The sequence below is a fragment of the Netta rufina genome (genome assembly GCF_964035555.1).
Source record: "Netta rufina genome assembly, chromosome: 18".
Taxonomy (NCBI): Eukaryota; Metazoa; Chordata; class Aves; order Anseriformes; family Anatidae; genus Netta; species Netta rufina.
Window position 1 is genome coordinate 10,845,083 of NC_140142.1, and position 12,117 is coordinate 10,857,199.

A 12,117-nucleotide genomic window follows, 5' to 3' on the forward strand; every position below is an offset into this window, starting at 1 on the left:
TATAAAACACTCCCTTCTTGGGCCAGAATCTGCCCAGGTGGAAGTGAGCTCGTTGTGATCCTTCCAGCCCATGGCACTGCTGCTGGACTCCCAGCCTCTCTGACGCACAGCAGCTAGTTCCACCAGATCATCCCCCTTCCACCAGATCAGGGGGATGAGTACCCAGAGAACAACTGGTCTTGCTGCTAAAGACTGAGGCAAAGAAGGCATTAAGCACCTCAGTCTTTTCCTCATCTCTTGTCACTAAGTTTCCCCCCACATCCAGTAAAGGATGGAGATTCTCTTTAGTCCTCCTTTTTGTGTTTCTGTATTTATAAAAACATTTTCTGTTATCTTTAACAGCAGTAGCCAGAGTGAGCTCCAGATGAGCTTTGGCCTTTCTAATTTTGTTTCTGCACATCCTCATAAGATCCTTATAGTCGTCCTGAGTGGCCTGCCCTCTTTTCCAAAGGTCATAAATCCTCTTTTTCTTCCTAAGCTCTAGCCACAACTGTCTGTTCTGCTCTCTGTTCTTCCATACTGGCTGGACTTTGGGCATGTGGGGATGGACAGTCTGCTCCTGAGCCTTGAAGATTTCCTTCTTGAAGAGAGTCCAGTCTTTCTGGACTCCTCTGCCCTTAAGAACTGCCTCCCAAGGCACTCTGCCAACCAGTGTCCTGAACAGCTCAAAGTCTGCTTGTAGAATGCCTCATCTGTCTCCTCATCCTGGTTTGGCGGTCAATAAGATATCCCCACCAGGATGTCTGCCTTGTTGGCCTTCCTACTGACCCTGACCCATAGGGACTCAACAATATCATTCCCAGATTGAAGTTCTGCAACATCAAAACACTCCCTAATATAGAGAGCCACACCACCACCCCTTCTGTTCTGTCTGTCTCTTCTGAAGAGCCCATAACCATTCATTGCAGCACTCCAGTCATGGGAGTGGTCCCACCATGTTCCAGTGATGGCAACCAGGTCACAGCATGCCTTTTAATTATTTTATTTCTTTTATTTCTTTGCTATTGAGCAATGAAATACAGTTATATTATATTGTACATGCAATAATAAAATCTCTGTTTATGGCCCAGAAGAATTAGGCACTTCAAATATCACTCAGATGTCACTCTGCCATCTCCAATGTCACCTGGTGTCTGCCTCTGAACAGCTCCCTCTTGGTCTCTTTCTCTATTCAAAGTGCTGGGAGCTGAGACAAGCAGCTTACATGCTGCCTGGTTTGTTCCCACCTGAACCAAGGCAAGAGGAATCCCAACTCCAGTGGGATTCTGTGAGGCATGGGAGAGGAAGATAAGCCCCCTTCTAGCCTCTGAACTGCTAAAAGAGATAAAAAAAAGTATGAGATGGTTGGTTTGACTCAGTTGAAACCCTTCCCTCAGCAGGGGGAGGGAGACCCTTGGGTGAGTGTTTTGCCCAAAACCAGGACATGGAAAGGTGATCCTTGGACATCATACCTATTCTGAAATGAAAAAGGACAGTTCTCCCTCTATAATGGAAGGAAGGAACATAAATGATTACTTTAGTGTTTTTCAAAGTTGATTCCTCTGGAGGCCCAGGGACTTGTCAAGAGCTCCCAGTGCTGCTGAGCTGGGCTCCTGGGCTCCTGGGACCAAGGGGAGCTCCTGGCAAGCGGGCAGCACTGCAGAGAGACAGCTCTGCCCAGGAGCAGCTCCTCTGCACAGCACAGCAGCAGGGCTGAGGGCACTGCCTGCAGGGGACAAGGGTGGCTGAGAGAAGGGAGGGAGATGTTAAAGGCAGTGTGGAGGGGGGATGCTGAGAGCTCACTGCGGGAGAAATCTTCAGAGCACTGAACCGGGTAAGTCTGTGGCTGCAGGGCAACACAGCTGTTGTTTCTGATTCCATGTCCAGATTTGCTGGCAAATCCCAGAGCCTATGGATTTTTTCAGGAGCACTCTCAGAGTTTCTATATTGCAGAGGAGTATGACAAGCTCTAGAGCAGGGATTGCCTGCCCAAACTGTCAGAGGGACAGGACATGAGGGTTCCTTCTTTAAGGGCCAGCTGCAGGCTGTGCAGCCAGGGTGCAGGCAGGGGTGGCCAGGACTGTGGTACAGAGCAGGGTTTCTGCCATGCCCCAGGGGCTGTGTGCTGGGGCAGGGCCTCTGTTGCCTGCCAGGCTCAGCACTCAGCCTGCTCAGGGAGCTGCCCAGGGTGTTATGGGGAGAAGCTGTGGGTGGAAGGAGCCCCCTTACAGAACAGGGTAGGGCAGGGTCCTGCTGGTGCCCAAAGGCTCTTGCCTGGGGAAGGCTCCTCAGAGCTCCACAGCACCCCCAGGGAATTTTGTGGGGAGATTCTTGTCAGGGAAGTCCAAGGCAGAAGCTACCTGAAGGGAAGGCACTCTCTGGACTCTCTGCTTTCATGCCTGCCATGAGGGTGAATCATGGGGATGATAATGATGATAAGACTTGTCAGGTTATTAGAAGGGGCAGAAGCTCAAAGAGCATGCCTTTGGACTGTGGGCATCTGATATCCGTGTGCAATGCACTTTACCACATACCGTAGCACAGTACTGAATCATGCTGATCACACAGATGATCCACCTGATCCCTTAGGCACCCTTAGACAGAAAGAAACAGAGCTCATAGGGAATAGACAGTACGTCTTGTGGGGAGGGTTTCTGTGAAACACAAATGAGGTTTTGTGCAGAGAAGTTTTTCTAAGTTGACACAGTCTTTTCCTCCATGGACAGCCAACCATTCCCTGAGGCAGCAAATGTCCAACAGCAGCTTCCCCACAGAGTTCCTCCTCCTGCCATTCGCAGACACACGCAAGCTGCAGCTCCTGCACTTCGCGCTCTTTCTGGGCATCTACCTGGCTGCCCTCCTGGGCAACGGCCTCATCCTCACAGCCATAGCCTGCGACCACTGCCTCCACACCCCCATGTACTTCTTCCTCCTCAACCTCACCCTCCTAGACCTGGGATACATCTCCACCACTGTTCCCAAAGCTATGGCCAATTCCCTCTGGGACACCAGGACCATCTCCTACTCGGAATGTGCTATACAAGTTTTATTCTTTTTCTTTTTCATCTCAGCAGAGTTTTCTCTTCTCATCATCATGGCCTATGACCGCTACATTGCCATCTGCAAACCCCTGCACTACGGGACCATAAAGGCCAGCAAAACTTGTGTCAACATGGCAGCAGCTGCCTGGGGAAGTGGCTTTCTGTATGCTGTGCTGCACACTGCCAATACCTTTTCCCTCCCCCTCTGCCAAGGCAATGCCCTGGACCAGTTCTTCTGTGAAATTCCCCAGATCCTCAAGCTCTCCTGCTCAGATGCCTACCTCAGAGAAGTTGGGCTTATTGTGCCTAGTGTGTGTTGAGCCTTTGGGTGTTTTGTTTTCCTTGTGCTTTCTTACCTGCAGATCTTCAGGGCCGTGCTGAGGATCCCCTCACAGCAGGGCCGGCACAAAGCTTTTTCCACATGCCTCCCTCACCTGGCCGTGGTCTCCCTGTTCATCAGCACTGCCTTTTTTGCCTACCTGAAACCCCCCCTCTATGTCCTTCTCCTCCCTTAATCTTCTGCTGGCAGTTCTGTACTCGGTGGTGCCTCCAGCATTGAACCCCCTCATCTACAGCATGAGGAATCAGGAGCTGAAGGAAGCCATGTGGAAAGTGATGAATGGAGGTTTTTCAGAAGGAATAAACTGCCTGTGTTCTTAATGTTAACTGTATACAGACCCAGAAATCTTTTTATTTCTTTCTATTTTTTTTTCTTTTTTACTTTGCTTTAGTTCTCATAGTGTTCCCCACAAAGAAACATCGTTGGTCATACCTTCCTACACTGTATGTACCTGTCTCACATGACTCCAAGTCTTTGTATAAATGGTGGGTCAGGCTTTCTGTGTATTTTAATAAAAGAAAGGACCATACATTGACTTACTTGCCTGATACCCTTCCTTGTAGACCTGTGGTGGAGCTTCAGGGACACATGGCAGAGGTGGAGGGGAGAAGAATCCTGCCACAGCAGCACTGCCAGGGTGTACCTGTGATTGTTCCCTATTCTTGGATAGCACCACAGAGACAGTGAATTCACCTGCCTCTGTACACAATAGGCGAGAGGGATGATGGCAGGCAGGCATCTTTCTGGAGGAAAGCGGGAGCTTCCTGGAGACCCCAAGCACTTGGCAGGGACAGTGTGTGCCCAGGAGTCAGTAGCACATGGAACCCATAGAGCACGGGCACGTCCCAGGTGGAGCCACCCTGAGGTGCTAAATCTGGGTGGGAAAAGGAAAAGCAGAGCTCTGCAACTCCAGGGAACACAGCAGGCATAGGGAAAGCTCTCTTTTGAATTGGTTGTTATACCTCTGGTGAAATTTCATGGACTGAATACAGTGAATCACCCCAAAACATATCCTGACATTGGAGATGTGTTTGACTCAATGATCCTTGTGGGTCCCTTCCAGCTCGGGCTATTCCATGAGTCTCTGGCTCTGAAGAAGGCCGGCTATCTGTGCCGGCTATCCATGGCCAAGGAACCACTTGTGTGGGAGGCAGTCAGTGGCAGTGCCCCCCACCAGCTGGCTCTGCCTTCCCAGCCTGACCAGCACGGCCCTGCAGAGTGCCCCCACAGCCCCACGCACCACAGCCCCCTTGCTCTGCAGAGCAGCACCACCAGCTGGGGGCTGTGGGCAGCATGGGAAGGGGCTGCAGGAATGGCTGCTCAGGCCAGCCCAGACGTGCTGGGCTGGGGCAAGGCTGTGTGGGACATGGGGTGTCCTGGGAGCAGAGCAGGGCACTTTGGGTGCGCAATGGTGTTGCTTGAGGAGCCCCAGGGCCAGCAGTGTGGTGCTGTGCTGTGCTGGGGAGTGGGGCTGGCCTGGGGGGCTGCAGGATGCCTGTGGGAGGGGAATCTCCTGCAGATGGCAGCAGCAGGGACACTGCGACTGACCTCCACTTCTCCATTTGATGCTTTGGGGTCGGCCCAGCCTGGGATGCTCTTCTGGGCTGGGTTGGGAGAGGATAGGAGATGGAGGTGTGGAGAGCTTTGGAGGGTCTGGGCTGAGCTGGCCTCCTGGGTGAGACAGGGAGGACCATCAGAGCAGGGGCTGGGATGGACCACTGTTCTCTGGACACTCTGGGAAATGCTGCCTCAGGGCAATGGTCCCAGAACAGCTCCTTGCAACCACCATTCCCAGACTGGGCTCTTGCCACAGCTTACACAAGTGGTTTATATTTCCTCCTCTGAGGGATATCGAATTAATGTATCAGGAGTCCATGTCTTTATTCTCCATATGAGAGTGCACAAGATGTGGGCATGGAGAGATGACTACCAGTGAGCAGAAGTTCCATAAGATATTCCCTAGGAGTATACTGTGGGACAGACAGTGACGCAAGGTCACTTTCCTTTGATGGCAATGTGCCCTGGGAATGCACTTGAATGAAACAAATCTAGACATGAAGACTTTCCCACCTACCACAGAGAGTTTTGAACACTTCCCTAACATGTGCACTCAGTACTTGATAATTTTTTTGCATATTGAGGTGGTCATTTCCTTCAGGATGCCCTGAAGGAGCTGAAGAACTCCCAGGGAAATGTGAGTCCAGACATGTGGGAGGTGTTCTGAAGCATGAGTTGCTCAGCCCACAGGGTACCTGAGGGATTGTGCAGGGCATCCCCTACACCGGCTATTCCTGGATGGGCTGGGAAGAGGCCTGCTGAGCACAACAGTTCCTTGTAGCCCTGTGGATGCTGGCTGTGAGGTAACTTCTGTCCCAGCACCTGGCTGGCCAACAGCAGGGAGGCAGAGCCTCTGAGGTCGTAAAGGCCTTCAGAAAGCTGCCCCCAACAGGGTGACACATTTGGGGAGACCAGGGGAAAGCTGAGAGAATAAAGGTGGGAGATTTGGGGGAGAGAAGAGGGACTTGGCTAACAGAAAGGAAAGATCTGGAAGAGGTGAGAGGGGTTCAGGCAAGGCTGTGCTGCTGCAACACTTACTAGGAAAACATCCAGGTCAAGCCCTGGAAATATTTTGAAGCAGTAACCGTAAGCCCTACTTACCCCTACATCTAAATGCTATCCCTCTCTCTGCAAGGAATCCACTACTCTTACCCCAACCTCAAACCTCACCTGGCATGGGTTAGCCAAGTCCCAAATCCATAAGGCCTTACCATACACTCTTAGCTCATTTCTTACCCTATTCCTCGGCCTTTCATCCCTAGCATTGAATTCCAGCCCTAACATAATTCCTCAACAGAGCCCTGAAGAAAATCCCAATGTAACATAACATAGTCTCTACACTAGACACAGACTAGAACCCAAAGCAGTAAACACAGGCCTCCCTCTAATACTCTGCCCAACCACTAACCCTGGAAGGCAAGATCTAATCCCTAAACCCTAACCTGAACACCTAATCCCCAAATCCTGCATTCTTTTGGTTTAGTCACTTAACTGAAGCAGTTTGGCCTCATGAAGCTGAGAGAAACAACCCTGCAGACACCAAGGTCAATGAAGAAATAGGGTGTGGAAGTGCTCCAGGTGGCAGAGCAGAAGTTGCCCTGCAGCCCATGGTGCACCATGTTGGAGCAGATCTCCACATGGCAACTGATGGAAGACCCCACGTGGGAGCAGGTGGATGTGGCCTGAAGGAGGATGCAGTCCACGGAGAGGCCCTGCAGGAGAAGACTCCAGGTCAGAACTGTAGAGAGGAGCCCAGCTCTAGGCAGCCCATTGTGATGGGGCCTTTCTTATGAGGACAAACTTGTATCGACACTTTGATAGATGTTGCACAGGCAAGGACAGGACTCAGGATGGCATCGCCCTTCAGGAAGGAACTACCTTTGGGATTCCCTTGAAGTGTGGAACTCCTGGCTGTGTCACAGCTTGAGCCACTGAACTGTGCAGGCAGACCAAAGTCCCACTGTGACAGAAGCAACCTCGTGCTTCCCCTGAAGCCACTCCCCTCCCAGTCTTCCTGAACTACCATTGACACCGCAGACTCAAGCAAACAGAGATACAAGGGAGTGCGAGAATGCCAGTGCTGTACAAACTCAACAACAATGATACATGATATAGCAAGTAACTGGAACACGACCTGAGCACCAGCTCATCACAAGCACCAGATTCATGCTTAGTTGGTTTGAAAGGACTGAGAACAGGGCATTAGAAAAAGCATAAAAGAAGGAGCTACATCTTAGTATTCACTCAGCCTCACCAGAAGTAGCCCTGCAGAATGACAACCCATCTGGACGCTCATGGCTTGGACAAGTGTACAGTTTGCTGGTTGAAGAACTTTCTAAATGGCCATACTCAAAGAGTGAAGGAGTGAAGGGAGTTCAGTCCAGTTGGTGTCAGTTGACCAGATGTTCAGCTTAGTCATCAGTGACATTCCCCAGGGCTTGGGATTGGGTCCAGTTTTATTTAATATTTAGATCTATGATCCGAATGAGAGGATCAAGTACACCCTCAGTATATCTGCAAATGACAAGAAGTTAGGTGGGACAGTTGATCTGCTTGAGGGTGGGAAAGCTTTGCAGAGGGATCTGGAAAGGCTAGATTGATGGACTGAGTCCAATCACATGACATTCAACAATGCTTCTGCACTTGGATCATAACAACCCCATGCAGTAGCATAGGCTTGGGGAAGAGTGGCTGGAAAGCTGTCCAGAAGAAAAGCACCTGGGGATGTTGGTCAACAGCCAGCTGAACATGAGCAGCCACCGTCCGTCTTGGACAGGGACACTAGCATCTTCCAGTAGATTATCTGTGTTTATGAGGTCACTGTCAGCTGAAGATCTGATAGGCCATGAGCAGGCCCATGGCAGGTGAATATTCCTGTGATAACAGTGGTGCCTGAGTAGCTGACAGGCTGAGAGCAAGGGTGGCCTGTGCTAGGTGTTGTGAGGACCCTGGTGCCTGAGAAGCCAGTAGGCCAGGAATAAGCATATGTCTTGTGTGGGTCTTTGGGAGCTTATGATGTCATGTCAGCGATGGCACCCCATGCTTGATTATTCCTGAAATACAACAGAAACCCCAGGCACCTGTCTACTGGTGCATCACACTACTTCATTGGGAACAGAAACCAAACAGGTGTCTATGTGGTGCTCAGGTCAGTGGTGCCTGTGGAGCTGACAGACCAGCAGCAGGCCCACAGCTCTCGTAAGAGCTTGTGAGGTCACAGGAGCCTGAGAAGATGACAGGCAGGAAGGAGACCCATGCCTGGGAAATGTACCTGTGATGCCACTCCTGGCTGAGTAGCCAATAGGGCAGGAGCAGGTGCATGGCCATATAAGTTCTTGGGAGGTCACTGGAGCCTGACTACTTCCATGGCGAGTATGCATCAGCTGCACGGATATCAGAGAATCACAGAGTCATAGAATGGTTTGGGTTGTAGGAATTCTAGTGACCATCTAGTCCACATCCCTCTGCTACAGGCAGGGACACCTTCCATTAGGCAACATGTGCCTATGAGGTCATGGTCAGATGAGGAGTTGATAGGCCAGGAGCAGTCCCCTGGCCTGTGGATGTCATTTGGATGCCAGTGGTGCCTGTGTAACTAACTGGCTGAGAGCAAGGGTGGCCTGTGCTAGATGCTGGGAGGACCCTGGTGCCTGAGAAGCCAGGAGGCCAGGAATAAGCACATAGCTTGTGTGGGTCTGTGGGGAGGTCACTGGTGATCAATTAGCTGATAGGTCAGGGCAAGGCCCACGGATTGTACAGGTACCTGTGAGGTCACTGGTGCCTGAGGAGGTGGCAGGCCTGGAACAGGCCAAGAACTTGTGTAGGTGTTTGTGAGGTCATTGCTGTCTGAATATAGGCCAGGAGCAGGCCCATGGCAGGTGAAGATGCTATGGCATCACCTGGAGCTGTATTGGGCAGAATCATGAAATAGCCCGAGTTGGAAAGAATCAAGGATCAGTGAGTCAAACTCCAGCAACCAGACAATAAAATAAATTATATATGTATCTAAAAAACTATACAAACTGTAAATATATTTTAAAAATACTAAAATATATAATGTATAGATTTATAAAAAATAAACCTTTTACATGTGTATAATACATGTAAAATTAATTTAATGAAAAATAAAATAAAATAAGATAAAATATATAATATAATTAATATAATATATTATACTGTATAATATAACATAATACAGTATAATATACTGGAATACTTTATGTAATAAAAATATTTATCAAATAAAAATATAATATAATCTATAATATAATATTGGTAATTATATATTATAATATGAACTATATAATAATACATGAAATATATAAGAATAATATTTAATCTAATAAAATATAAAAAATATAATAATGTATAAGTAATATATATATATTGTATATATTCATAAAAGCATGTGTTCTATTAAAAATATAAAATGTATATATATGTGTGTATTTATATTTATATATATATATAATAAACTGTACATCTGAGAGCATTGTCCCAACACTTCTTGGACTGTGCCAGGCTTGGAGCTGTGAGGAGGCTGGGAGGCACCGCAGGGCCATGCCTGGGCACGGGGCCAGGAGGAAACCACCGTCTTCCTGCCTGGGCGCCATGTCACGTGGGCTGCGGTTTGTGCACCTGCAGTGGCAGGCAGGCTCCAGCTCCCGACCCGCCGCGGGGAATAACGGCCCCTGGGTGACACGCTGAGAGCCAGGGAGACGCCTGAGGCTCTGGGCTGCAGCTCTGCTGCCAGGGCAGGCCCTGGACCAGCTCTGGCTGCTGCCGGGACCCCACAGGAAGCTCCCTGGGGAGGGACGGGACAGCCAGCGCTCCCAGCATGGGGCTCTGGCCCTGCCCAAGGGCCTTTCCCAGCTGCTGCTGCCAGCACAGAGGGGGCTGTAGCAGGGGCAGGGGCTGGTCCCTTCCCAGCCTGACAGCCCTGCTGCAGGACCAGCCCTGTGGATCCCATGGCTCAGAGACGGCCGGACAATCGCACCTTGGGCTCTTGGATGCTACAGCTTAGGAGATGCTCCGTGCTCCCACAGCAGGCTGCAAGGGGTGTCAGGGCCAGCTGCCCCCACACCCAGCCCTACCCCACGATGATCTCCCACCGCAGTGACGTGAGAGCCGCAGCGGAGCCGTCCCTCATATATGGTCATGAGGAGCGCTGGAGAAGTTCATTGGAGAGCTGGGCTGCGTCGGAGGGGAGATAAGTGCCGATAACGTCTAAAAAGGTGCCTGCTGCTTCGATTGGCTCCTCCTGCAGCTGGGACAGCATCTGCACAGATATATTGCCCTCCCATCATCACCGTTTCACTGTGGGTCCCCAGGAGCTGCAGCATCAGGGCTGTGCTGTCAGGACAGGAGCCTCAGGATGGGGACAGAGGGACTCCTTTTCCCTTGGGTGCTGTGGCTGTTCCTCTGGGTGCAGCCATGCAGAGGTAAGTGCCAGCTTCTGTTTTCAACAACCTTGGGACAATGGGCAGCAGTGGGACCATTGGGATCTCTCTGGGAGTGGGGTTGTTTTCAGGCACCACTCATGTGAGAGGCAGAAGGTGCTCAGTCTCTCAGCTCTGTTCTTTAATCTGTGCCTGTCTGGGTGGGAGGGGGTAATCCATTTTCACATCTCCCATGTTTTTGGCAGCCCACACCTGGCTTCATTTCTAGACTCCTTGTCCTTGGGTACCTTTTTGCGACCCCTTGTTCCCCAGCTCGGTGTCTCTGGGTCTGGAGAAGGCCCAGACAGTGAATGGCCCTCAGTGATCTCCAGGGCACAGCCAATGTCTGGGGTGCCCCAGGGGGGTTGTGTGCTGTTCCCTGCCCCTGGGATCTAGGGAAACACGGACTCCAGGAGGGCAGGTTGTGTCCCATTAACAGAAGGGGACTGGGGCATCTGCACCAAGAGGTGTTCTTCTTGGGGGCCCTGGTCAAGCACAGGGGCCTGTCTGACAACAGGGATTGGGAAGGAATGTGGGCTGTCGATATTTTTGTGGTCAACCCAGACAGTGGGTTTGGGAGGTGCCTGTGGCAGACAATGGGCAATGGAAGCTGCTCAGGGGCATGGGTCTGTTTGGGGGACACTGGGATGGGGAAGAGTGGGAGCCCCATGCAGGGCTGGGGGCTGTGTGGGGGTGGGCATGGGTGGGGGCAGGGGTCCGCTGGGGTGGAAGGAGGTGGTGAGGGCTGTGGGGCAGCAAATGGCCCAGGAGGGCTAGAGCTGGGTATCCCCAGCCCAGCATAGCCCATGGGGAGAGGAGGAACCCCCCACTGCCCCTGAGACAGCCTATGGGGACAGGGATCCCACCCTGGGAACTGGGAGTCTGCCTGGGGAGGGGGTCCTCACGGACATGCAATGTGGGGCTTAAAACTCTCCTGACCCTTCCTGTGTTGGTGTTTGAAGGGGCTGCGGAGGTGAGGCTGGCGGATGGCGGCAGTCGCTGTGCTGGGAGAGTGGAGGTGAAACACCAGGACCAGTGGGGGACCGTGTGCCATCACAACTGGGACATGTCCGATGCTGCAGTGGTTTGTAGGCAGCTGGGCTGTGGGGTTGCTCTCAAAGCTCATCAGAATGCACACTTTGGGCCGGGATCTGGGCACATTTGGATGAGTTATGTTGGCTGTCGTGGCACCGAGTCTGCCCTGTCTGACTGCACACACAGTGGATGGGGTCAAACATATTGCTATCACAGCTGGGATGCTGGAGTGACATGCTCAGGTAAGGACTGAACTTGTTCCCTACTTCTGGGACGAGGACACTTCTAAGGGACCTGGCTGTGACCTCAGGAAGCAGCAAGTGGACACCAGAACATGGCTCTGTGTGTCAAGTTGCACTCTGAGCTGGGTCTGTCACTGCTGGTGTCCCTTGTCCCTGGGGAAAGCCCAGTGGGGGCACATCCAGCCTGGCCATGAAGCTGGAGTAGCCAAGCCTAGGGAGATGCCTGGGGCTGGGAGAGGAAAGCCCTCAATCTTCCCCATTGTGCTGCCTGGTTCCCATCTTTCTCCTCCCATTCGCCCAGGCCCTGTCTGGCAGGCTGGTCCCTATGCCAGGGGAATCTAGAGCAGCTCCCCCAGCCAACAGCAGCCTCAGGGAAGGGCGTGCAATGGCCCAGGACTTTTGGGTTGTACCCCCAGCAGACAAGAGAACCTCAGCCAAAGCAGAGGGGCTGCTCAGAGGGCAGGAGCACTGGGCTTGGGCAGACA

At 51.7% G+C, this 12,117-nt stretch overlaps 1 pseudogene across 1 annotated transcript; it reads left to right on the plus strand.

The window, feature by feature from the left end:
• Nucleotides 1-2,728: 2,728 nt before the first annotated feature.
• On the plus strand, nucleotides 2,729-3,680 carry LOC311216460 (olfactory receptor 14C36-like; annotated as a pseudogene). The gene has a single exon. The product of its transcript is annotated as an olfactory receptor 14C36-like (transcript).
• The last annotated feature ends 8,437 nt before the right edge of the window (nucleotides 3,681-12,117 follow it).